Source organism: Grammomys surdaster, unplaced genomic scaffold (genome assembly GCF_004785775.1).
Source record: "Grammomys surdaster isolate TR1022 unplaced genomic scaffold, NIH_TR_1.0 61, whole genome shotgun sequence".
In the NCBI taxonomy this organism is placed as follows: Eukaryota; Metazoa; Chordata; class Mammalia; order Rodentia; family Muridae; genus Grammomys; species Grammomys surdaster.
Genome location: NW_021604563.1, coordinates 15,131,833 through 15,157,187, shown reverse-complemented (window position 1 = coordinate 15,157,187; position 25,355 = coordinate 15,131,833).

Here is a 25,355-nt window from a genome sequence, read left to right as displayed (position 1 = left end):
CATAATTGCCAGCAAGCACTATCAGTGAAACCAAGTATGTGTTTACAGACATAATTCATTGTAGTGTTTCTTTCTTCCTTTTTTTTCTGTCTCCAAATCCCCTCCATATTTTATTGTTTTGGGGTTTTTGGATTTTATGTTTTGGGTTTTTTTTCCATTTTTTCTTACTTTTCTTATTTTCTTTTTTTTTATTAGTACCTTTTTTTTCCCAAAGGCTTTATAATTTTGGTAATGCTCAGTAACAAGATGCCAATACAATCAGAAGTGTAACCCAATACCCAACCTAGATATACCAACTAACTTTGACTGGCAGAGACATGCGAAAATCCACCTCCATGTTTCCCCTCTCTCTCTCTCTCTCTCTCTCTCTCTCTCTCTCTCTCTCCCTCTCTCCCTCCCTCCCTCCCTCCCTCTCTTTCTGTCTCTGTCTTTGTCTTGTCCCCTAGCTTCTCCTCTCCTTCTCCTCCTCCTCTCCTTACTCCTCTTCTTCCTCTCCTTATTCCTCCTACCTTAGCTCCTCTTACACTCTTACATATCACCCTTCCCGTTAAAATAAAACTTTTCTCTCAAAATACAATTAGAGCATAACTATACCAATTTGTATCAGTAAGGTACAAGATAGACCTAATATCCAGTCCATCATTTTGTTGACTAAACAGAACCTCTGTCATCTCTTCTAACTAAAAGTCTTAGTTCTGAACCTGGCTTTTTTCTTGGCTTTAGAATTAATGTCAGCTGAAAACCATCCTCTCAACTATTTTCTCTCAAAATAAATACCTGGGATTGGCTATGAGACTATAAGTCTTCAACCCCATCAGAAATCCAGAATAACTGAATTAACTGAACTTATGGGAAGCACAAAGCACAGCTTCTAAAACTTAGCCAATTTATAGAGACTGTTGAACACCTGGACAATCCCTATACTACAAAATGTTGGAGCATCTGATCGTCAGCCTTCTGGTCCAGGATCATCTCACAGACCCTGTGATGCAGAATTATTAAGGGCTGATTACTCTGTCTTGGCAGATATAATCAGTCAACTATTCCGCAAGTGTGTCCTTTTCTGGACAGTAATTTGTCTGTAGATGAAAAGAGGCAATTCTTGCCTAGTGGCTGTCTCACCACAACTGGAATAACTCCAAAGATGCTCAATTTCTTCTTAGAATCCAAGACAGGAAGCTGTCAGGAACAGTGTTTATTTCTGTCTCTTTTTTTAACCCACTGCTCCCTCTAGCTGTCTAAGTATTGAATTTTCCTATGTATAATATGTCTATATATCTCAGCACTGATTAGAATAGATTATGTTAATATATTGCTGTTACTGGTTATAAAATAACATTTTTATCAACTTGTCTTGGCTGATCTTTAACCTGACTGTATACAGACTGTCAATCGTAAAAGCCAAATGATGGTTATATGTATTAAAGTTTGCATCATAATGTATTTTCAATGGACTCTTCTAATAATGTAAGGAAAAGTAATACTAACCAGTATTGGCTATCACCAAATTTAGATGTACTGTCTTCCATCTTCAGATTTATTTGCTGTTTTGTCAATTTTAACAGCATCAGAACTCTAAGCCACAATTTGAGAGACTTTCATGGAATACCTTTCCAAGTTTCAAGATGATCCCTTGAACCCTGAGTGTTCATCAGCTGTCAGCTTTCAGAGCAGGAAGGTACACAATGGAGATCCTCTCATATATTATTCATTTGTTTATCGTTAAAAATAATTTTGAAAACATTCTACATTGTGGTTCAAAACTCTCGCAGGGCGCAGGCAGGGTCAGGTGTGCCCAGCCCCGCATGTCAATGCCGTCCCAGGAACCGTGGCTCAGTCGGTGGGACTCGGGACTTGGCAGCACTCCCTATTGATGGTTCGATCTTGCCTACGCCATAGGGCTTGGGCTGTCCGCACACTGCAGGTGGGCCACAGGGTCTCAGAGCAGTGGCACAGGGGACAAGGGTGTGCCCGGAGCAAGGACGGTGCCCCACGGACTGTTGTAGGGGAGAGTGTTCTACAGACCACTGGAGCAGGGAGCGCAGAGAGGGATCACTGGAGCAGGGAGTGCAGGAAGAGCTTCCCCCTGTGTGAGTTTCCCAAATTACACAAAGAGAGTCCAGAGTCCCAGGAGACATGTGGAATTGAAGACATGGAGATTTTGGAAGGGCTCCCTTATACTGGGGAGCAGGGAAAAAGGAGGGGCTAGGGCCTTTAGCTAATATGTAAATCTTGAGGCAGAGACTGGTTTCATGCCCTCTACCTGTGCCTTACGAGACCCACTGCATGTTAGGTCTCTGGGTTCTGGGGGCATGGCCAAACACCCCAGGATTTCTACAACCCCACACTACATAAGTGGAAGGAAGTTTATCTGCCATATTTTAGTTATAACTAGGCCATTGTCACTTTTAGGATCTGGGTCCAACTTGTTTGATATCATTAATTTCTGTCTTCAAGTGAAAAACAACAATGACAGCAAAAAGTAGTAGCCCTTACTTTATTTAATAAGCATGAAGGGGTATGCATAAGCCATATATTTCACATAAAAATTGATGTTTTCTCGTTCCCTTGGGCAGAAGCCTAGCTCACTTAAATGTAATCTAGGAGTAAATATGCTATGCAAATAAGGAAATAGATACAAAATGATCTGAAAAGTGAGAACCTGCAAGTTGTTTTTAGAACTCTGTCAGCAGATGATTGTTAATTCAGTCTTTGTTTTCTCTGTACTGAGCAATGTCAATCACTACATAAATGTCAGCTCATATGAAAAGCAGTCAGTTTTGCCTTCACTGGCCATTAGGAGTATGTTTGCAAACTGCAATTTTGGCAGCTTAGAACAGGAAAAAAGAAAGATAGTCAACGTGAAAGAATATACAGTGATTTGGTTCAAGAGTCACATGAATAATATACTATGAAGTCCTCCAGATTTTTAAACAGGTACTTGAGAAAACCCAGCATTTTCCAAAACCAGGTGAAGGAAATACAAACCATGTCTGCATTAGTAAAACTTGTAAAATATATTTATCCCCACAATACTCTAATGTAAGTTACAGGATGCTAGGATTTTCCTCCCACATAAATAATATATAAGCCTTTTACTATGCATTCTTATGCTTTGATTCAATCTTCAAAGGAATCTAAGTAAATCTAAGGTTTATAGGAATTCTTAATTTCTCATCTTATTTTCTTCCATGAGATTCAATTTGTTGTGTGTGCCATGATATTCCATTTTGTTTTGTTTTTATCCTGTGGAGAAGTCTCACTGTACTTAACTAAAAAAATATAGGATTCTGACAGAAATAAATGCTGAAAACAAATGTGACAAGAGTAAATTCACATTTTCTAAAAATAACTAATAAAAATATAAATGAAGTAACAATTGCTAACACAGAAAGCTGAAGATAGGAATTCAGAAGACCCTAAAATGATCAGTTAGGTAAATTTTCAAACCAAGAAAAGGGCATTTGATCATATCTCAAGGCTCACTATCTGCTACTGTGTTTTAAAGACTAGCCCTCAAATTTTAACATATGTTTTATATGATTATGGTGGTTAAAAGTGCTTTTAAATTGCTAATATTTTTCTGATAGAATGATTCTAGGCACTAAACCTCAAAAAATAAGAACTGTAGTTTAATCAAAATAAAATACATGAGAATTTATTTTTTATCTTAATATAATCTACTGCTCCCTCTCTAATAAAAGTCTCTTGATCACAAATCTCGAATTAAATTCAGTTTCTGTATCCTACTGTGTTGTCAACGACAAATTAAACACATGAGAAAAATGGTTTTATAAAGGTTCTTTCACTAAGGAAAGAACAACATATCTGAAGATTCAGGTGTCTCAATTAGGTAATGTTTTTCATATTACATTTGTAAGGATTAATTGGCAAGTTACAGATTGGAACGATTATGGTTGGGAATGCTTTACTATAAAGAATGTATACATGAACTCAGATCAAGAGGAGATGTTCATCTCTGTCTATCTAGTTTTAAAGGCCAGTTCAAATCTCAACTACTAGTGCATAATATAAAAATGGACAATTGAAGTGTTTGTATCTACTCTTGTCATTATATCAAGGCAAGAACAGAGATGACGTTTTTTATCTTGTCACAGGGAAATGGGGATTTAACACTCATATATGGGATGATTGAAAAACAGTAAAAATTAATCATTTTTTAAAACATATATGGTTAAAGCATGATAGAAAAGCAAAGAAAATTAACAGAATATAAGAAGAAAAGGTGTTTCTAATTTCAGAGTTTGGTTAAAGCTTCTAGACAGCTGAAAAGCAAGAATACTATACGAAATGCTTAAGGCCTTTCTTACTTCCCTGCTGTAACTTGCACTTTCTCAGGAATTTCACCAGAAAACTCTTGTTCAACCCTAGTAATCTCTGCTTTTATTTAGCAGATTATAATAACAGTACAGACTAACTCTAAAACTACCCTATAATTTCAGCTACACAAAATACAAGAAAAAAGTAAAACAATGTTTCTTAGTAACCCTGAGATGTAAACTGAAAGTCACCAAAATGGTATATATGGCTAATGTTAAGACACATTATTATAACTCCCAAATCAGAAACCAATACCAACTAGTAGATATGTCTTACTTTATGTGACTCTTTGTTGAGGAGCCCACCTAATGTTCTTAGGTATGTGCAACTTGCTTTCAGTGAGTGCCTTCTTTCTCTTAGATTCCCGTTTTAAAGTTTTTATTAAAAAATCTTTGAATATATCTCCAACTTTGCCTCACCCAGTCTAGATCTGAAATTCTTATTTTTGTCAAAGGATGAATTCTATGTTTGCCTCATTTGAAGCCCTTAACAAATTAACAGCTCCTCTGGGGGCTGAGAGTGAAAGTCTGAAGCTGTAGTCTAAGTGTCCAAAAATCACTGAAGGCAGCAGAATCAGATTGTATGCAAAGACAAAGAGTGTTTCTTCTGCAGAAACTACCAGCATGGAAGGGTCAATCATTTTTTGAAATGGTGAGCCCATACAAAGGCATGTAGGTCTTCTTATAGAAAACTGAGGAAATTCTCTAGAAGGATTAGGCAATCACAAATTTCATTGATGGGTGCTAGGGAGTCACAGATGGTCAGTGGTCTGCATTCCTTTGTCATGAACATTTAGCCATAGGATAAAATAGGGCTGCCCAGGACAGACAGCACATTATCAGATAAGATATTTCTTCATTTTAGTGCTTATCTTCAGAGTGTTCTTCGGAGGAGGATTTTATGATGTTCTGGATTTTATGGTCTGTTCCTGGAGGTTGTGCCTTATAGCCTAGTTTTCAGAATCAGGGTTGGTCCTTAAATGGAGACAAATGAGGTTTGTATGATTCTTTCATTTTCTATGTTACCATATAGGTTACATGAAGAAGGGTAACTGCTCTATGAGATATTCTGAAGCACATGGAGGGTAAAGATTACTTAGATGATTCTGTGCTGTGTCCACCCCTGCATTAGGAACCCAGATATCCTACATCCTCTTTTGGGGTCTACCCAGGTGAGTATCACTGACCACTTTATCATCATTTTCCCAAAAGCTTTATATATCATGTGTCCCACAGTCAGAGCCTTGCCCTTATCTGACAACCTTGTCCCACACCACTGCAAACTGTAAACATCCAACAAGGCTCAAACTACCTATAAACTTATACAGGTCACTTCTGGGCTTCATCCACCTCCCCGATAGTATCAGAATTTCCCAGTGTCTCCTATGGTATGTAGTACACTATGTATTCCTATTGTTTGTTTGCTTGTTTTGTTTTTTTTCTCTTGTTTCTTAAACTTTTTCTTTTCTCTTTTATTGGATATTTGATTTATTTACATTTCAGATGTCATCCCCTGTACCCATTTCCCTTCTTTAGAACCCCCATCCCATCCTCCTCCTCCTTTTGCTTTTATACCATTTTAATTACATGCAAGTACGAAACTCAGTTCTAGGTTGAGGGACTAGCACTACAATAGAGGCAAATATTCAAGGAACAAGCAAGACAGTAACACAAATAGTCAAAGAACAAGCAAAGCATTAAACACAATTTCATGAACACTCACATGATCACTGTTTATAAGGGCTTATCAGGATGATCAAAGTACCTGAGCCAACTTCCATGTCCAAGTCAAAGGTCATTTTCATGTCTGAAGCCTACTGCCTTGTACTAGCCTAAAATTTAGATTCCTGTCTGAAAATACTGTGTTGTTCTAGCCTAATATTTAGATTCCTGCCTGAGATTATTTCTTTGTTCTAGCCTAAGATTTAGATTCCAATGTGAAATTGCTTCTTTGTTTTAGCCTAATGTCAGATTCCTGCCTGAGGCCTACTTTCTTGTCCTTGGCCAATGTCATATTCCTGCCAAGCAGACCATTTCCTTGTCTTTGGCCCATGTCAGATTCTTGCCAAGCCACCCTGAAGGCTCTCTGCCTCTCCCCCTTTTTTATTTCATTAATAAGACTAAGCCTGTCTTTGGTCATTCTGACAAGAATGCCATCCTTACCCATCATGGAATAAGCATTATTCAAAGCAATGAACGTCTGTCTTAGGGTGGTAAGGTTCTGTGCAGAATCTTACCTGTCCTTGGCTTGCCAGCCTGTTAATTTAATAACTCTTACTGGGGGTCCATTTTCAGATTCAAGCAATGTACTTTGGCTGCCAACATGTTGATGTTGTTAAAGACAAGCTTTAACACAATGCGCAGAATAAAAGTATTCCCAGAACAAAAAGGGCTAGCATGATGAAGCTATATATGCCATTTTGAAGCTTGACCAAAATATAAATACTGACCTCAGGCCATGGGTAATTATATCTGCTGTATCTACCACATCAACACTCAGCAGAGCAGCATTCTTAAAATTCAAAAGCTCACTATGTAAAGTTAAAACATCCAGAGTTATTAGAAACCTAGATATTCCATGACAAAACCAAATTTATACAATATCTTTCTACAAATACAGCCCTACAAAGAATAATAGTGGGAACCTACCAACACAAAGAGGAAAATTATACCCTAGAAAAAGCAGGAAAATAATCTTCCAACAAACCCAAAAGAAGATAGGCACACAAATGTAACTCCACCTCTAATGACAAAAATAACAGGAAGCAACAATCACTTCTCCTTAATATCTCTTAATATCAATGGACTCAATTCCCCAATAAAAAGACATAGACTAACTGACTGTATACATAAACAGAACCCAACATTTTGCTGCATACAGGAAATGCACCTCAGTGACAAAGATAGATACTACCTCAGAATAAAAGGCTGGAAAACAATTTTCCAAGCAAATGGTCCGAAGAAACAAGCTGGAGTAGCCAATCCAATATCAAATAAAATTGACTTTCACCAGTAGTTATCAACAAAGATAAGAATGGACATATTCATCAGAGGAAAAAAATCAACCAAGATGAAAGAAATTTCAATTGTGAACATATATGCTCCAAATGCAAGGGCACCCATATTTATAAGAGAAACTTTACTAAAGCTCAAATCAGTCATTGTACCTCACACAATAATAGTGGGAGACTCCAACACCACACTCTCATCAATGGAGAGATCATAGAAACAGAAACTAAACAGAGACACAGTGAGACTAAGAGATATTATAAAGCAAATGGATTTAGCAGATATTTATAGAATATTTCATCCAAAAACAAACAAATACTTTCCTTTAAGCAGTACGTATTTCTGATCGTACTATCCATGACATTTTGACAACCCACCAGATTTAACCTGGTTTCCCAACCAGTATATAGTACTATTCAGGCCTTCTTTGCTTTGACGGAAGAGCTCTAGGCTTGGATTAATGTCCTCCCTACCTATTTATCGTGCCACAGGAATTTCCCACACCATACTCAATCTTTGTACTCAGTTTTACTTTTCCCCATACACCCTGGCTTATAACAGGAAACACATCCTGTATACCAGTCCAGTCTGCTCTGTCTTCCTGACTTCATTGTAGCCAAGTCATTTCAAACTTCTAGACCCAGTATGATCCCTGACACTATCTCCTGTTTCTCAAACTGTCATTCCATAACAAACTCAAAACTGACAAACGAAGCTCATATGCCCAGATCTCATCACAAAGGTACCAATAATATGAAACATCGAGTCAGTATTTTTTTTCTCCAAAACACATCAGTAATACAGAAATGTTTACCCACAAGAATCATTGAAACAAACTCCAAGACACAGAATGTTAAAAAAATAAACTTCATCAAATAATTTAATGAATATAAAGAGTACACAAAGAGAACATCTTAATGAAATCCAGGATAAGGAGCTAAAGGACAATAAATGCCTAAGTGTTGTCCAATCAAGCATAAGGCTGATAGCAATTATGAAGACTACCGAAGACTTGAGAATGTAAATAAAAAAGGAAATAAAAACATTAAAGGGTATTCAAGTTGAAAAAGTGGAATTGAAAAACCCAATAATCCTATAAATCTCAAAGGAAAACTTTATAGGTGGAATGAATCAAGTAGAAGTCTGAGTATCAGGACTCAAAAGTAAGCTAGAGGATCATAATTAAATAAGCAAGGACTATGAAAAAATAAAAGATAGGAAAGAAACACAAAGGAAATGTGGGAAACTATGATAAAACAAAAACAACCTTCAAATTATAAGCATAGATGATGGAAGAAAATTCTGAATCAATGGCATAGACTAGAACATTGAGAGATCATAGAAGAAAATTTCCCCTAAACTAAGGAAAGACACATCCATGCAAATATGAGGACAGCGAACATAAAAAAGACAAATTGCTATGACAGACAATTGTTAAAACACTAAGGATATATAACAAAGAAAATGTTTTGAAAGTTACAAGAAAAAATAATGCAAGTTACATATAAAGGGGAATGTATCAGAGTAACAGTGAATGTTTCAATGGAAATACTGAAAGCCAGAAGATTTTGAAGCAATGTGGTCCAAGTCCTAAAGACTTATGACAGCCAATTTAATATAACATAGTCAATAAACTATAAGCTGAGATTAAAGGAAAAAAGTTTCTACAACATTCATAGCCTACAAAAAATATAGACACCAATCAAAATTAATGAAAATATGGGAAGCATTATTTTGGGCTTAGAAAAGGAATTAGCATAGCAAAGAGATTGGAATTGTCATTCCCAGGTCACAGTGTCCCTACTGACTACCAGAGACCATCAGGAAGCCAAAGCATATACAAAAGCAAAGAGTCTTTATGCAAGTTCCAGCTTGGACCTTACAACCTCTCAAACACACTGGATGGTGTGGAAGGTATTGAGCTAGTACAAGCCTGCATTTTTATTGTGGTTGCAGCAGAGTAAGGAACTTTCTATCTTGGCAGTCACATAATTGGTTGACATTTGCTTGGTGCATTTCTATTGGCTAGAAATAATTTCAGCATGGTAGAAACCATGTTTGCTAGCTTAATCAATCTATTTTGAGACATTAGGTACTTTTCCCTTAAAAACTTATTGTTTTTTTCCCCTAGGGGTAGAGTGGCTGTTTGTTTAGATAAATTGTGGTTGTTGCCAGAGTAACACATTTCCTGGTACAATTTGGGATTTTTCCAAAAACTGAGTTCACTCTAAGGGCAAGTTAATCATAAAATGGTGTCTGAAAGCAAAATGGGATTTGTAATGTTAAATTTGGTCCTTCACAATGAAATATAAAGCCATAACCATTAAAATAAAAATACCTCTAACAACACAAGCACCATCACCAAAAATTAACAATAGGATGATTACAATTAATACAAACATTTCACTAACAACTTTAAACATAAATGATCTCAGTTCTCCATTCAAAAGACACAGATTGATTGGATGGAAAGCAAAGTCCATTTAGCTGTTGCCTTAAAGAAACATCTTAGATTTAAAGGTAGGAACTTCCTTGGAGTAAGAGAATGGACAAAAATATTCCAGTGATATATGACTAGGAAACAGTCATCACTATCTTAATACCTGACATAATTAATAGACTTCAAACTAAAACTAATCAGAAGTGATAAAGAGGAACACTTTATTCTACTCAATGGACCAGTTAACAAAGAAGATATTACTATCTGAAACATATACATAGCAACTCTGGATTACCTAATTTCAGAAAAACAAACAAACAAACAAAACCACTACTGAATTTAAAGACACAACTTACCATCAGTATATTAATAGTAGCTGGTTTCAGTGTCTCACTTTTTCCAATGTACAAGCAATCTGGACAAAAAAACTGAAAAAAAAATCTTAATTAATTGACAACAATCACCAAATGAACTTAACATATATACAGAATATTTTTTAAAATACTAAAGAATACATAGAGTACTAAGCAGCACATTGAAGATTACCTAAATAGATTACATCCTGGGATGCAAAACCAATCTTGACAAATTCAAAAATACAGAAATCACTTCTTGTGTCCTATGTATTTGAGAACAGTGAATACATTGATATAAAACAAAATCTAGTAAATAAGCAAACTAATGAGTTTTAAACAAATCATTACTGAAAGACCAAATGGGTCCAAGAAACAGAAAAAAAGGAATAAAAACTCCTTCAAACTAAATGAATAAGCAAAGCACCACATCCACAGGACATATTTAAAGGGGTCCTACTATAGAAATATTTAGCTTTAAAGTGCCTACCCTCAATGCAACTTACATTAAATACTGTAGAATAAACAAAAGTATTTTTAACTTGACAGTTAAAAGAGCCGTAACACATGTGTTAACACCTATTTGAAATCCAGATCCTCCTCCAACTTTATCTCTTGCTAACATAACATCATAGAGAACTGCAGCTAATTTCCATATATTTCTCTGAAAATGTCCAGAACCCGACTTCCAAATGAAGACTGTTATTTCCAATATTGGATTGATTTGTAGAACAGTCCATGACTGAGTCTGAATAACTAGTCACCTTTAATAACAATACAAGTGGCATTATAACTTCTCTTTTCACCAAGGTCTAAGATCTTGAGGCAAGGCAGCTTGTCCCATCAGGGGTATAGGTAAGCAATGATGGGTTGGGAACTTACATCCAATACAGCTTCCCAGTCACCATTGAAAGTACACTCAGTAAGCTCACAGGTCAGCATCATTCTTTGTTCTGGAATTGGCATGTCTCACCCATTGCTCTGGCAGCCACCATGCTCCTTCAGCATCCTGCAGAAAAAAACAAAAACATGCCCTCCTCCCCACATTTAATACCTGATCGGGATCAAGCCTTTTGCCAATAAGTAGATCCTTTCCTTTCACCTATGCATAAGCATGCCTCATTGTAGAGTGCCATAGACACTCAGCAGAAAGGTCCTTGGCATCCAAATTAAAAAAAAAACTTTAAAATAAGTGATAAAAAGAACATGATTAAAATAAATTTGTAATGTACAGGGGTATATCTCTACGTTTTTTTATTTTATGAAGATACTGTTTTAAAGTTCCATGAGCCTATCTCACAGTTTCTTGTCCTTCACAGTTATAAGGAATCCCTGTAATATGGGTAATGTTAAATTACTGCTAAAAAGTCTCAAATGTTCGACTGTCATAGTCAGTTCCACTATCTGTTTGGTTTGTTTGTTTGTTTGTTTGTTTGTTTTTCTTTTTTTATTATTGGTTAATTTATTTATCATGTAAGTTATGGAGGTCTATTAGCCAGCTATCATTTTAGTGCCCTGAGTATCACATAACCTTGGTATTCTAAAAATAGCTTGCAAGTACTGGAAGAAATGAGTCAGGCTTTAAGCAGAAGCAAGAGGATAGTAGGCTTGATAATTGCTGGTATAACAGCTTTAAGTACATTAATTGCTAGCACAACTGCTTCTGCAAATGCTGTGACACAAGAAGTTAATACAGCTGCTTTTGTTAATCATTTAGCAAATAATCTTACTAATGTGTTGAATATACAAGAGGATTTAGATAGGCATTTGTAGGAACCGATTGATGCTCTTATCCTATTCAAATTATGGGAAAGAGGTCCATAATTTAAAGGTAAGGAGCCATCTTGAGTGTGATTCCAAATACCGTTGAATTCATGTTAATTCCACAATTTACAGTGGTAGTCATTATAATTAGGAAGAAATTTAATGACACTTGCAGTGTATTTGACATAATTCTAACAACTCCCCGGATGTTATAATGATACATAGGGAGCTTATGAATTTCAAGAATGGTGCTCTACTGAGTGTTGATGTGGTAGATACAGCAGATATAATTACCCATGGCCTGAGGTCAGTATTTATATTTTGGTCAAGCTTCAAAAATGGTATATACAGCTTGATCATGCTAGCCCTTTTTGTTCTAGGAATACTTTTATTCCACCCATTGTGTTAAAGCTTGTCTTTAACAACATCAACATGTTGGCAGCCAAAGTACATTGCTTGAATCTGAAAATGGACCCCCAGTAAGAGTTATTAAATTAACAGGCTGGCAAGCCAAGGACAGGTAAGATTCTGCACAGAGCCTTACCACCCTAAGACAGACGTTCATTGCTTTGAATAATGCTTATTCCATGATGGGTAAGGATGGCATTCTTGTCAGAATGACCAAAGACAGGCTTAGTCTTATTAATGAAATAAAAAAGGGGGAGAGGCAGAGAGCCTTCAGGGTGGCTTGGCAAGAATCTGACATGGGCCAAAGACAAGGAAATGGTCTGCTTGGCAGGAATATGACATTGGCCAAGGACAAGAAAGTAGGCCTCAGGCAGGAATCTGACATTAGGCTAAAACAAAGAAGCAATTTCACATTGGAATCTAAATCTTAGGCTAGAACAAAGAAATAATCTCAGGCAGGAATCTAAATATTAGGCTAGAACAACACAGTATTTTCAGACAGGAATCTAAATTTTAGGCTAGTACAAGGCAGTAGGCTTCAGACATGAAAATGACCTTTGACTTGGACATGGAAGTTGGCTCAGGTACTTTGATCATCCTGATAAGCCCTTATAAACAGTGATCATGTGAGTGTTCATGAAATTGTGTTTAATGCTTTGCTTGTTCTTTGACTATTTGTGTTACTGTCTTGCTTGTTCCTTGAATATTTGCCTCTATTGTAGTGCTAGTCCCTCAACCTAGAACTGAGTTTCGTACTTGCATCTAATTAAAATGGTATAAAAGCAAAAGGAGGAGGAGGATGGGATGGGGGTTCTAAAGAAGGGAAATGGGTACAGGGGATGACATCTGAAATAATTAAAATTCTAATAAAAAAATTTTAAAAAGTGTCTACCCATGAGGTGACTCTTTTTTCTCAGAGGAGAAGTGGAGGAGGTGTTAGAATGAGGAACTGTGTGCGTGGTGGTGGTGGTGGGGAGGGGGCTGGGAGGACACAAGGGGGTTCAATGATGATGAAAATTGAATAAATATATAAATTAATAGAAAAAAGAGAATAAATAAATGGTTTAATGATACTACTTTCAACACTTGGGCAAAGAAAAGTAAAAAAATCAAACCTAGTAAACATCAAAAAATAATGACAATTAGAATAGAAATCAGAAAATTAGAAAGAAAATAATATGAAGAATCAATAAACATAAGAGATAAGCAAAATTACAGACCCTTGCCTCAATTATCCCAATCAAAAAAAGAGGGGACCCTCAATAACAAAATCATAAATGAAGAAGGAAACATTACAACCGACACCAAAAGAAATCATAATAATATAAGGTAATATTTTTAAAACCTGAGCTCCATTAAGCTGGAAAACATAAAAGAAATGGGTATTTCTAGATTTCATCAAACCACCAACTAGAACAATTAGAATTCAACAATTGAAAGTGACTGTTAACAAATGAGATGAATCTAAAAGGCCTTCCATTTATGAAAAGTCCAGGACCAGATTTATTCTCAGGAGAATTTTACCAGACATTCAAAGATACAGACAACTCTACTTATTGAAAATAGCAAAAGACACAGAATTCTAAAACTCCTCCTATAGAGCTAGTATCACTTGAATACCCAGACCAAATAAAGAAACAACAATAACAACAACAACAAGCTACAGGACAATATCCCTTATGAACACAGAATAAATAATAATAAATAATACTTAGATTAAAAATAATTAAAAAGACAGGCATAGAAACGTTATGCATCATCATCAAGATTGGTTTGTCCCTGAAATATATAGATGGTTTAACATATACAAGTCAATAAATGTAGTAAACAATATAAATTAAGTGAAAAAATCACAGGATCATCTTAATAAACACAGAAAAAGGCCGTAACAGAACCTCACATCCTTCATGATAAAATTACTAGCGGATGTAGGGCTAGAATGATCATGCCTCAACACAATAAAATCTATATATTAGAAACCCACAACCAACATCATCCTAAATGGAGGGAAGCTTGAAGAAATTTCCCTGAAGTCAGAAATGAAGTAGGATGTCTACTGTTTTTACTAGTTTCCAATATTGTGCTCAAAATGCAAGTTGAAGCAATAAGAGGGGGGATTTATAGAGATACAAATAGAGAATGAAGAACTCAAACCATTGCTATTTGTAGATGATGTATTAGGATACATATTACTATCCCAAATTCATACCATAATACTTTTAAAAATGATAGACAATTTCAGCCATATGGCAGGATACAGAATTTACTTGCACAAACCAACAGTTTTTCTTTACACATCCAAAAAGCATATAGAGAAGATGATTATGGACACCATCCCATTTAACAATATCCTCAAGGAAAATAAAACATCTGGGAATAAACCCTAACCAGAGTAGTGAAGGATCTCTACAATAGAAACATAAAAGCTCAGAAGAAAGAAATATGAAAAGACACTATAAATGCAAAGACATTTTATGCTCATAGATTGGTAGTTCTAATATTTTGAAAATGAATATTTTGCCAAAATCTGTTTATAGAGTCAGTACAACACCAATAAATACTTCTATCTCATTTTTTATAGAAATAGAAAAAAACCTAACATTGATATGGAATCACAAAAGACCAAGATAGTCAAAACAATCCTGAACAAAGACAGTAAAGCTGGGTCTTAATGTGTATTACAGAGCCATAATAAAAAAAAAAAAAAAACAATGTGACATTGGCAAAATAAAAAACACAGACATGTCTACCAATGGGATACCCAGACATAAGCACACATAAATTCAACTACTTCATACATGACAAAGACTCCAAAACAATGGTGAAGAAAAGAAAGCATCTTCAGTAAATTGTGCTGGGAAACTAGATGTCTACATACAGGAAACCCTAATGTGTAAATTTCACATCATTTTGAGTCCAAGACTGCTTGAACCTCTGGCTTCTGTAGTAATTGCTTGTGATATGAATAAACTTGCAGGACTTGCAAGCTCTCATTTAAGTATATACTAAAATCACAGTAATTACTTAAAAATTTTTGGAACCAAACTAAAGGCACACACATAGGCCAATGGAGGACAATACAGAGATTAGAAATACATTCTTGAATATAGAGTAAAATAATCTACACAGTGGAAAAGATTTAAAAACTGAATTTAAACTTACAAAAGTGAAGTTGAACTCATATGCTAATGAAAATGAACAAAAAATATACTAAAGACCTAATATAAACACTGTTTTTAAGAGTGTGAAGAAGTCAGAATCCTTATAATCATTGATGAATTAAACATATATGATCATGAAAAGGTATGGTTTTCTCCAAAAGTACAAAAGAACTGCCATATTATCTACTAGTTTATTTTCTAAATATTATCTAAAATATTTGCAATAGGAATCCTGAAGAGATACTTGCATATATATGTTCGTGTTATCACCATTAACAATAGTTAAGAAGATGAATCAACCTCAATTTGTCTTGACAGATGAATGAAGCAAGTTGTGGTGTAGTTATAAAAGGTGGTATCACCCTTCTCTTTGAAAAACAGAAAATTTGGTTACACGCCACAATCTGGATGGATATTTGTGACCTTCAAGCAAGTGAAATAAGAAGATAAGACACAAAAAGAGAAACAGTATATATTTTCCCTTGTATGACTGGCTGTTAAAGGCACCATCCTTTGAAAATAGTTTCCAGAAATTAGAAAAAATAAGAAAGGGAGAGTTTAAATAGATATAGATATTTTTCCTTTTGGAACATGATTATGTTCCAAAGATTTGTTGAAAATAATATGAATCTTGCTCATGTTAATAGTCGTTATAATTAAAATGATTAATATAATAAAATATTTGTTAGGCATTTTTCTCACAAAGAATAAAAAGGAAAATAAATAAGACACTGTAAACATAAGTATGGAAATGAGTAGATACAGAATGTCTGAGGGCAAATAAACTGAATCTAAGTATAGCAGTAGACTTGGTAAACTATCACCATATATATCAGCATTAACAACTGTGAAACTACTGTTTATTAATAGCCATACTATACAAATAGAAATGGACAGTGAGTGATTGGACCTGAGTTCTTTACTGTAGGAATAGATGATTAAAGATAAGCAAGGGAAAGAGGCTAAAATAGTACATGTAGTAAAAACATGAGGTTGTTAGCAAAAGTATAAAATCATTTTTAATATTTTATAGACCCTGAAAGATACAAACTATGTATATATTTATATGCCTAGGGCAGTGAACACATTTACTTGTCTTGTCAAAGGAGATAGATTTAATCCAAGAATGTTTCTAATAGAACTAGGCAGTACTACTACCACCCAGGTTGTGTTCCCTAGTGCCGTACTCAGTTGAAATATTCTTAGGTAAGGTGATTCTAAGACTATGAAGAATACATTCACGATGAGCCTAAAACATTTTATAGTACCAAGATATATAGGGATGCCAAAACAATGTAAATATAAATAAAAATAACATTTAAGCAAGTGTGTCAAAAGGGCAGGGGAGTGAAATGATAGAATCAACAACATTCAAAGCTGAAACAGTTTGAGTAAAAGAAAATACAAAATCCTTTGATTTATGAAGAGAGTTGACATGCACAATGGTAACTCATAATATCAGCACCTTTACTATGTATGATATGATGAAAATGATACTTTCTCTCTGTACTATTCTTCCCAAGTGTTTAATAACCCAGACCAATTATAATGAAAACATTATACCAATTATAATGAGGCCATTCTGTAAAGTATGTGACTAGTACTTCTTGAAACTGTCAAGATATTCATTAACCAGAGAGAGTCTAAGGAAGATCAGCAAATTAAATGTGATTTTTTTTACTCCCAAGATAAAAGTGTCTCTATTGCAACTTGGGACTATCTTGCCAGACTAGTTATTGTTGTGGTTCATAAGCTTTACAGCTATGCAGTACTGTTAATTGCTTTTCTCCCTTGGCAGTTCGCATAACACCTTATGATGCTATGAGAACTACTACTCAGTGAGGAGGCTGCCAGGATATTTTCTGTTTGATTTCTCCAAGACTGTGTAGTATAAATATATACTGTTTTCAACAATGAGGGCTTACTACCTTCACATTCTGAAAGGACACTATAAGAAATGGCCACAGTTATATTTATTTCAAAGTCTCTTGTACTCCCTTAACCAACAATTCAAAGCGAGAATTCCCTTGCCTGATAGTTAGAATTTTGTTAAGTAATCTGTGGCTCTAGTAGGAAGTCTTATCATCTTAAGTGGCCTAACACCATTTAAATTTTATATATAGGAACTAGAGAGATGGTTTAGAGATTGAAAGTGTGTAGTGCTCTTGCATATGACCCACTGGTTCTGAGCACCCATGTTGCGGCTTATAACATAGCTATTGCTAGAGGATCCAGCACCCTCTTCTGGCCTCTGTGGGAACCAAGTGTTTTCAAAATTCACTTACATATATGTAGGCAAAACTCTTACATGAAAAATAAAATAATATAAAATATCTAGGCATACTTATGTATATGTGTTATGTATTTTACGTACACATATGATAATCTTTGTCTATGTTTTTTTTCAAACATTAGTATAGTGTATATTTCCTACCTCCCTCAACTTTGTTATTAGCCTGCCTTTGTCCTCCACAAATGAAGTCATCACCCACTTTTCCCACTTCCCCATTTTATAGCACCACTATCCTACTCTCCCCTTCTCTAAAAAACCTTCTCTTCTGCACACTCTACAGGTTTCCTCTCTGTTTCTGGCTTCTGTGGTTATATACTTAAATTTGAAGATTTGCAGCTAGATCCCCAAATAAGATAGAATATGTAGTGTTTGCCTTTCTGGGTCTAGGTTACTTTACTCAGTATAGATACCAGTTCAGACTATTTGTATAAATTTTTAATAAATTTCTTTAAAATTTTTAACTTTAATTAAAATGTTTTTCTTAGAAATTTTATCATATGTGTACAGATGTTTTCATGCATGTATATATATTTGTTTACCACTGAAGTGTTGGTGCCTTCAGACGCCAAAGAGGGCATCATATTCCATGAAACTGGAATTACAGAAGGTTGAGAACCACCGTCTGGGTGTTAGTACTCAAATTTATTTCATCTAGAAGAGCAACCAGTGCTCTTAACCATTAAGTCATCTCATTAGCCACTAGAATTCTGTTTATTAAAACATTTTTTGTCAGTTTCATACACTTATATAATGAATTTTATTTTTTATTCTCTCATTCCCTCTTTCATACCACTTCTACTAAAACCTTATTTCTTTTTTGACTATATACAATATATTTAATAAATTAGTGTCATCCAAAATACAGTGCCAGAGCATAATGCATTTGAACATGCCAGCCATGTTTCTCATAAGTCACCTGTGCTCATGTTACATTGGTTTAAACCTTATTTCTAAAAAGACTTCCTACTTACTTTTAAGAAAAGCAATCCACTGCTGACAGGAACCTGATATGCCAGGGCCTGATATGGCTCTGCCAGAGCTTGACAAATACAGAGTCAGAGGCTCGTAGCCAATCACTGGACTGAGCACAGGGTCCCCAGTGGAGGAGTTAGGGGAAGGACTGAAGGAGCTGAAAGGGTTTGCAACCCCATAGGAAGAACAACAATATCAGCCAACCAGACCCTCTAGAGCTCCCAGGGACTGGACCACTAACCAAAGAGCACACATGGAGGGACCCATGGCTCTGGTAGCATATGTGGCAGAGAATGGCCTTGTTGGATGTCAGTGGGAGGAGTGGTCCTTGGTCCTGAGGGTATTCAATGTCCCAATGTAGGGGAATGTCAGGACAGGAAGACAGGAGTGGGTGGGTGGGAGAGTGGGGGGACACCCTCATAGAGGCAGTGGAGGGGGATGGGATAGGGGGGTTCCAAAGGGGAGACCTGGAAAAGCAAAAACAATTGAAATGTAAATAAAGAAAATATCCAATAAAGAAAAGAAAGAAAGAAAGAAAGAAAGAAAGAAAGAAAGAAAGAGAGAGAGAGAGAGAAAGAGGGAGGGAGGGAGGGAGGGAGGGAGGGCGGGAGGGAGGGAGGAAGGAAGGAAGGAAGGAAGGAAGGAAGGAAGGAAGGAAGGAAGGCAAGTCACCCTAGAGACAAAAAATGTGTTGATTAAAGAGGAGAGGCTAAAAACTCAAGCAAGAGTAGATGCTGGTGAGGATGTGGAGAAAGAGGAACAACTCCTGTAGCTGGTGAGATTACAAACTGGTACAACCACTCTACAAATCAATCAGGGGGTTCCTCAAAAAATGGAAATAGTTCTACCGAAGACCCAGATGTACAGCTCCTGGGCATATACTCAGAAGATGCCCCATCATACCACAAGGACACATGCTTCACTATGTTCATAGCATTATTTGCAATAGCCAGAAACTGGAAGCAACCCAGATGTCCCTCAACTGAAGAATGGATACATTAAATGTGGTTCTTTTACACAATGGAATACTATTCATTCATTAAAAATAAGAACATCATGAATTTTGCAGGCAAACGGATAGAACTAGAAAATATCATCCAGAGTGAGGTAGCTCAGACCCTAAAGGCATGCGCAGTATTGTACCCATTGATATTAGTGATATTAGTGGATATTAGCCAAAACATACAGAATACTGACGTTATACTCCACAGATACTAAGTTAAACAAGAAGGAAGGCCCAAGTAAGGATGTTTCAATCCCACTTAGAAGGGGAAAGGAAATAGTCATAGGAGGCAGAGGGTGAGAGGGAACTGGGTAGGAGTAGGGAGCAGGAGCAGAATGGGCAGGCAGAATCAGGTATGGGGAGAAACAGGAAAATGAACGGAAACCTGCAGCTTCCAGGTGTATTGAGGCTGAGGGGAATTTTTAGGAAATCCCAAAGACATGGCCTGGGGGAGGCTTCTAGAAGTGAATGTGGGTGACCTTAGCAGAGATGCCTAACAGTGGAGACATGTAACCTAAAGATAGGTAGCCAGAAGGACCCCAATGGAGGGATAAGGATACCAACTCACTCACAAAACTTTTGACCCAAAAATTGTCCTGTCTAAAGGAAATATACAGACAGAGATGGAGCACAGACTGAAAGAATGGCTAATCAATAACCCACCCAACTTAAAACCTGTCCCATGGGCAAGCTCTATTCCCTAGCATTATTAATGATCCTCTGTTGTACTTGTAGACAAGAGTGTATGTTAACCCTTCTCTGACAGGCTTGATTCATCTGCTCAGTGAAATCGATGCAGATACCCACAGGCAAACACTGGACAGAGGTTGAGGACTCTTATAGAAGACTTGGGAAAGGATTGAAGTCCCTGTAAGGGATCAGAACCCCACAGGAAGACCAACAGAAACAACTAACCTGGACTGGTAGGAGCTCTTAGAGACTGAGACACCAGCCAAACATTCGTGTGCTGGAATGGAGCTCCTAGCACATATATAGCAGACATGCATATCAGTCTTCCTGGGGGTTCCCCAACAACTAGAGTAGAGGCTCTGCTTAAAGCTGTAGCCTGACTCTGGTATTTTTTCCTGTACAGGGCTACCATGTCTGGCCTCAGTGGGAGAAAATGTGCCTAACCAGGCAGATACTAGATGTGCCAGGGTGGGGAAATACTCACGGGGAACCCCATCCTCTCAGAAAAGGGGAGGGGGAAGTGATTCTTTGAGGGGATACCAGAATGGGGGGCAGCGTTTGGGATGTAAATAAATATATAGATCTTTTAAAAGGTTGTATATTTGGTACTTTTCTCCTGCATGCTCCGTTGTATGAATTCCAGGTGAGGATGTGTTTCTAGTATATATGTGCAATTTGGATTCTTCCATATGCTAATCTTGATGCTTCAATCTTCTGTCCTTATTGTCTTTCCAAGGTATAAATGAAAAGTTACCTTGCAAACCATTAAGCTGATATCTTCTGTTTCTCAAGTAGATCTAAGATTCAGAAACCCAAAGACTACTGCATTAATGAAATTTACATTGCTCTGTATTTTGGATCATTTTTTATATTCTTAAATATTGCTAGAGTTACTTTTTTGTTTCAATTCCTATGTTTTAAAGCATTTAGTATATATATATATATATATATATATATATATATATATACTTTAAAAAGGGAAGTTGGTATAATTTTGTTCTTTATTTCATTAAATTTATTAATAACTTGCTATGAAATATTTGCTTTTTATGGAAAGTATTTTAATTTAATTAATATTCATAAGTCACTTAATTATTGAAGAGTATTGGCTTTGTTCTCACTTAAAATTTCTAAGAAAGATATTTTACTGTTTATATTTTCAATAAAGAGTTTAGATATGAAAGTTTTTATGCAATTCATCATTAGAAGAAAGTCATTGCCAGTTAATTTTATATAGAAAGAAATAACATAAATCAAATCTTCTAAGTACAAATTAGAGCATAATAAAAACATTGGTATGTAATAGCAGTCCCTTTGCTAAGTAAAGGGCATGATTATGAAACATTTAGGAGAAAATTAAATTACTTTTCAAGTTTTAAATGTAGGTGAAAAAATTCTACAAAGTATTTGATCAAGACTTTCAAAGAGTTTACCTGGTGATAATGAAAAGTTCATTTTGATCTATATGGCCAGAAAAGTAATTATAGTCTTTAATTTCAATAAAGCAATGTGTTAGATTGGACTAAAGAATAGGGAAATTCTAATAGGGAAATTATAAAGGTTTAAAGGAAATTTGGTATGATTGGGAGAAGGTACTTTTGCTTATTAAACTGCATTGATTTGTTTATCTGTCGAACAAAAATCAGTGCGAAAAAAAGTGGTAAGAAATGTTCTTAGTTTCATTTTACTGTGAATTCAACTACCTTTATTTTGTTTTTATTCCTGTCCTTCAGAAAAGTTTTTTTTAATATAGCTTGTGTGCTTGCAGTAATGTTTATCATTTACATTTTTATTGAAGTTTGAGGAGCAATAAGGGCTTTAAACATTTTTTCAACTAACATAAAACAACAGGAAAAAACATCAATCACTCTCCTCATGTAAGCATACATATTCAAAGAATGCACTTCGTGTTGTGTTTCTAGGTACCAGTGTTATGCCTTAAGTAATGGTGCTCATGGGAATCAGGCTGGATATGGATGTCACTTTATTAGAATTAGATGGATAATATCATAACAGAAGGACATAATGTATAGTTTTTCACAAACTCCCAAAGTCACATTTTTCTATTCCTACTTTCAAAAGCTGCCAACATTTAAATATTGAATAGATTCAAGTGATACTATTTCCTTCCAGCACTGTACTTGTCCTTTCCATCAAGTTCATAACTTGCTCAGCTTTTCCACAAAAGTAGTTAAAACAGAAATAAGGCTTATTTTATTAAGGTTCAAGATGGCTACATCAGACCAAATAGCTTGTAACCCACATATAATCTTAATGATTCATTTTCAAAGAAATAACGATATAGTAATGAGAACCTAGGCTGCCAGTAAGCCAAGTAAAAAACAAAAGCACTGGATTAAAAAATTATGATAATGTGAATTTTGTTCCTTATGCCTGAGCAATGAGGAGATTATATAAAAACAATTCTCATCAAAATTAAGACTTGTGAGGGCTTCGTTGGTCTGACTAGTAAATTTACTTTCCTCAGTTCTTAATTTCTGAATAACATATGGTATTTTACCTGATTTTACAGAGACATCATTTTTGAGAATGTTAAAACTTCACTTTAATATGTATGTCAATAAATTATATCATCAACCTTTATTATCATCTATAGTTTACCTGCTATCTAACTATCTTCCATATATGAGGGTTTGTGAATCTTTTTGTTTTTAATTCTCTCATATATTACATCATGACTGCACTTTTCTCCCTTCCTTCCCCTCCCAGTCTCTGTTCTCTACCTCACTTATCCACCAGATCCATTCCCAGGAATATGTCGTGAAAGTAACTGTATTATTAAATGTGATTTATTCTTTCAATGAAATGACCATAAAATTCCAGTGATACCCTTAGTAAATTAGAAGAAAATAATTTAAAAGCAATTTAAGCAAAAACAAAACTATGGAAAGTGCTGGAAATATCACAATATCTAACTTCAAATTATACTGTAGAGACCTAGTGGCAAAGATAGCGTGAAACTGGCATAGGAACAGATATGTAGACCGATGAAACAGAATACAGGACCAATAAATATATCAACACAGATATGGCCACATAATATTAGACATGACTCTTAAAAATATTCACTAGAGAAATGGTGGGATATTCTACAGATAGAGCAGCAAAATTATATCTGTATCTCCCTATAAAAATCAATACAAGATCACAGTCATTTATTTAAAACCTAAGCTTTAAAATGACAAAATTGCCAAGGAAATTCCAGGATTTCTTCTTGCTTAGGCAAGACTTTCCTAACTGTTCTTGCTAACTGAGGTATATCAATCCAGAATATGGTATTGTGCTTAAATGCTCACCCTAAGAAAATCTCACGTATATACTGGGATCCTGAACATGCAGTGTAGTCACCAGCTGATTAAGAAAGACTTTCTATTGGATTAAACCCATGTTCGATATACCACAGTAATTATATAAGTTGGACAGTGAAACCAGGTTTTAAATCTCCAAATCCATATAGTTTGTCCTAGTGATACTATAATCTATAAAAAGTTGAATTTCTGCTATTATTAATTAACTTGTATTCTGAAGAACTGTATAAAATGATCACATTGGAACTCTTTTATCAATTTACCTGGAATAACATCCTTTCAATATATATTTTTTAATTCTGGAATATAACTTACTAATTTGCAAATGGTTGCAGTAAATATACTAAATTGTTAAATTAAGATGTGACAGTCAGTCTAGCAAAAATTTTAGTGCTATCTTATAAAGTCTTACATTACTACTATCATTATACATACATAGAAATTAAGTTATTGATTCTTTAAAGGATCCCCATGGATAAATATTATTTTCATAGAATTTTATGTGATTTCCAAAGTTGCTATAATTGTATTTCCTCTTACTAATTTTGTGCATGTTATTTTAATGCCCTTCATTAGTCCATGAGATATTTTAGGTCAAAATGGCTAATTTTTAACTATATCTAGTATAAAATATAATCTTACATAGTTTTAAAATAGATGTCTATGCTTTTAATTAAATTAATTGTTTTAAAAATCTGAGTTATTTTATGAGTTCATAAACAATTTATATAAAATAAAAATTTAAATATTTGCTTTCTGTCTACAAAACCATGTAAAGTAATATCAAATATAATATAAGATAAATGCATGTCATTTGAAAAATGTTATTGAAATTAGCTTGGGTCTTGCAAGATTTCTAGTAAGACTTCACCTGAGAACTATATACTCAAATTCCTTAAACACACAATGTAGTTGAGTTCCACAAGAGAATAATTATTATTTTAAGTAACTCTTGTCTGAATTCACTTTTGGGTTTCACATCTCAATAGTAAAGAAATCAGTTAATATAAGGTTTAAGGGAAGGGAAGAGGAGGACAAAATCAATTACTTGTTGGTGAGTTATAAACCAGAAGGCAGTGCTTTGAGTTAATTAATTGTAATTCTTGTCTAAACTATTTCTTATCTATTACCTTTTTCAATACACGAATTTCCATACCCTATGGCGATAGTAATTGTTATTTACTTCTTATTAGTAAAAAGTAAATCACACTTGTGGAAACCCATTAACTATTTGTCATTATCTAATCTATATACAAGTAATAACAATAACAAAAATCTCACAAACAGTTGTATTTTAAAAATCTCATTAATAAATTACTTTGTGAACAAGAAAATTAATTTCAAATGAATAAATAAAATAGATAACCTCTATTTACTGCATATTTATTTGTAACTGTATATCTTATTTGTAGAGTTGTCCCTTTATTAATATATATTGACCCTCTTTATATTTTCTGACTAATTTTGGTTTGGAGTCTTACAGTTAATCAGAATAGTTAAATTTTCTGATTTCAGGCATCTATGTGTTGTTTACTTCAATCCTATTCCTTTCATTCTTAGTTCAAATGACCTTTTCAGTAAGGTGTGTTTCTT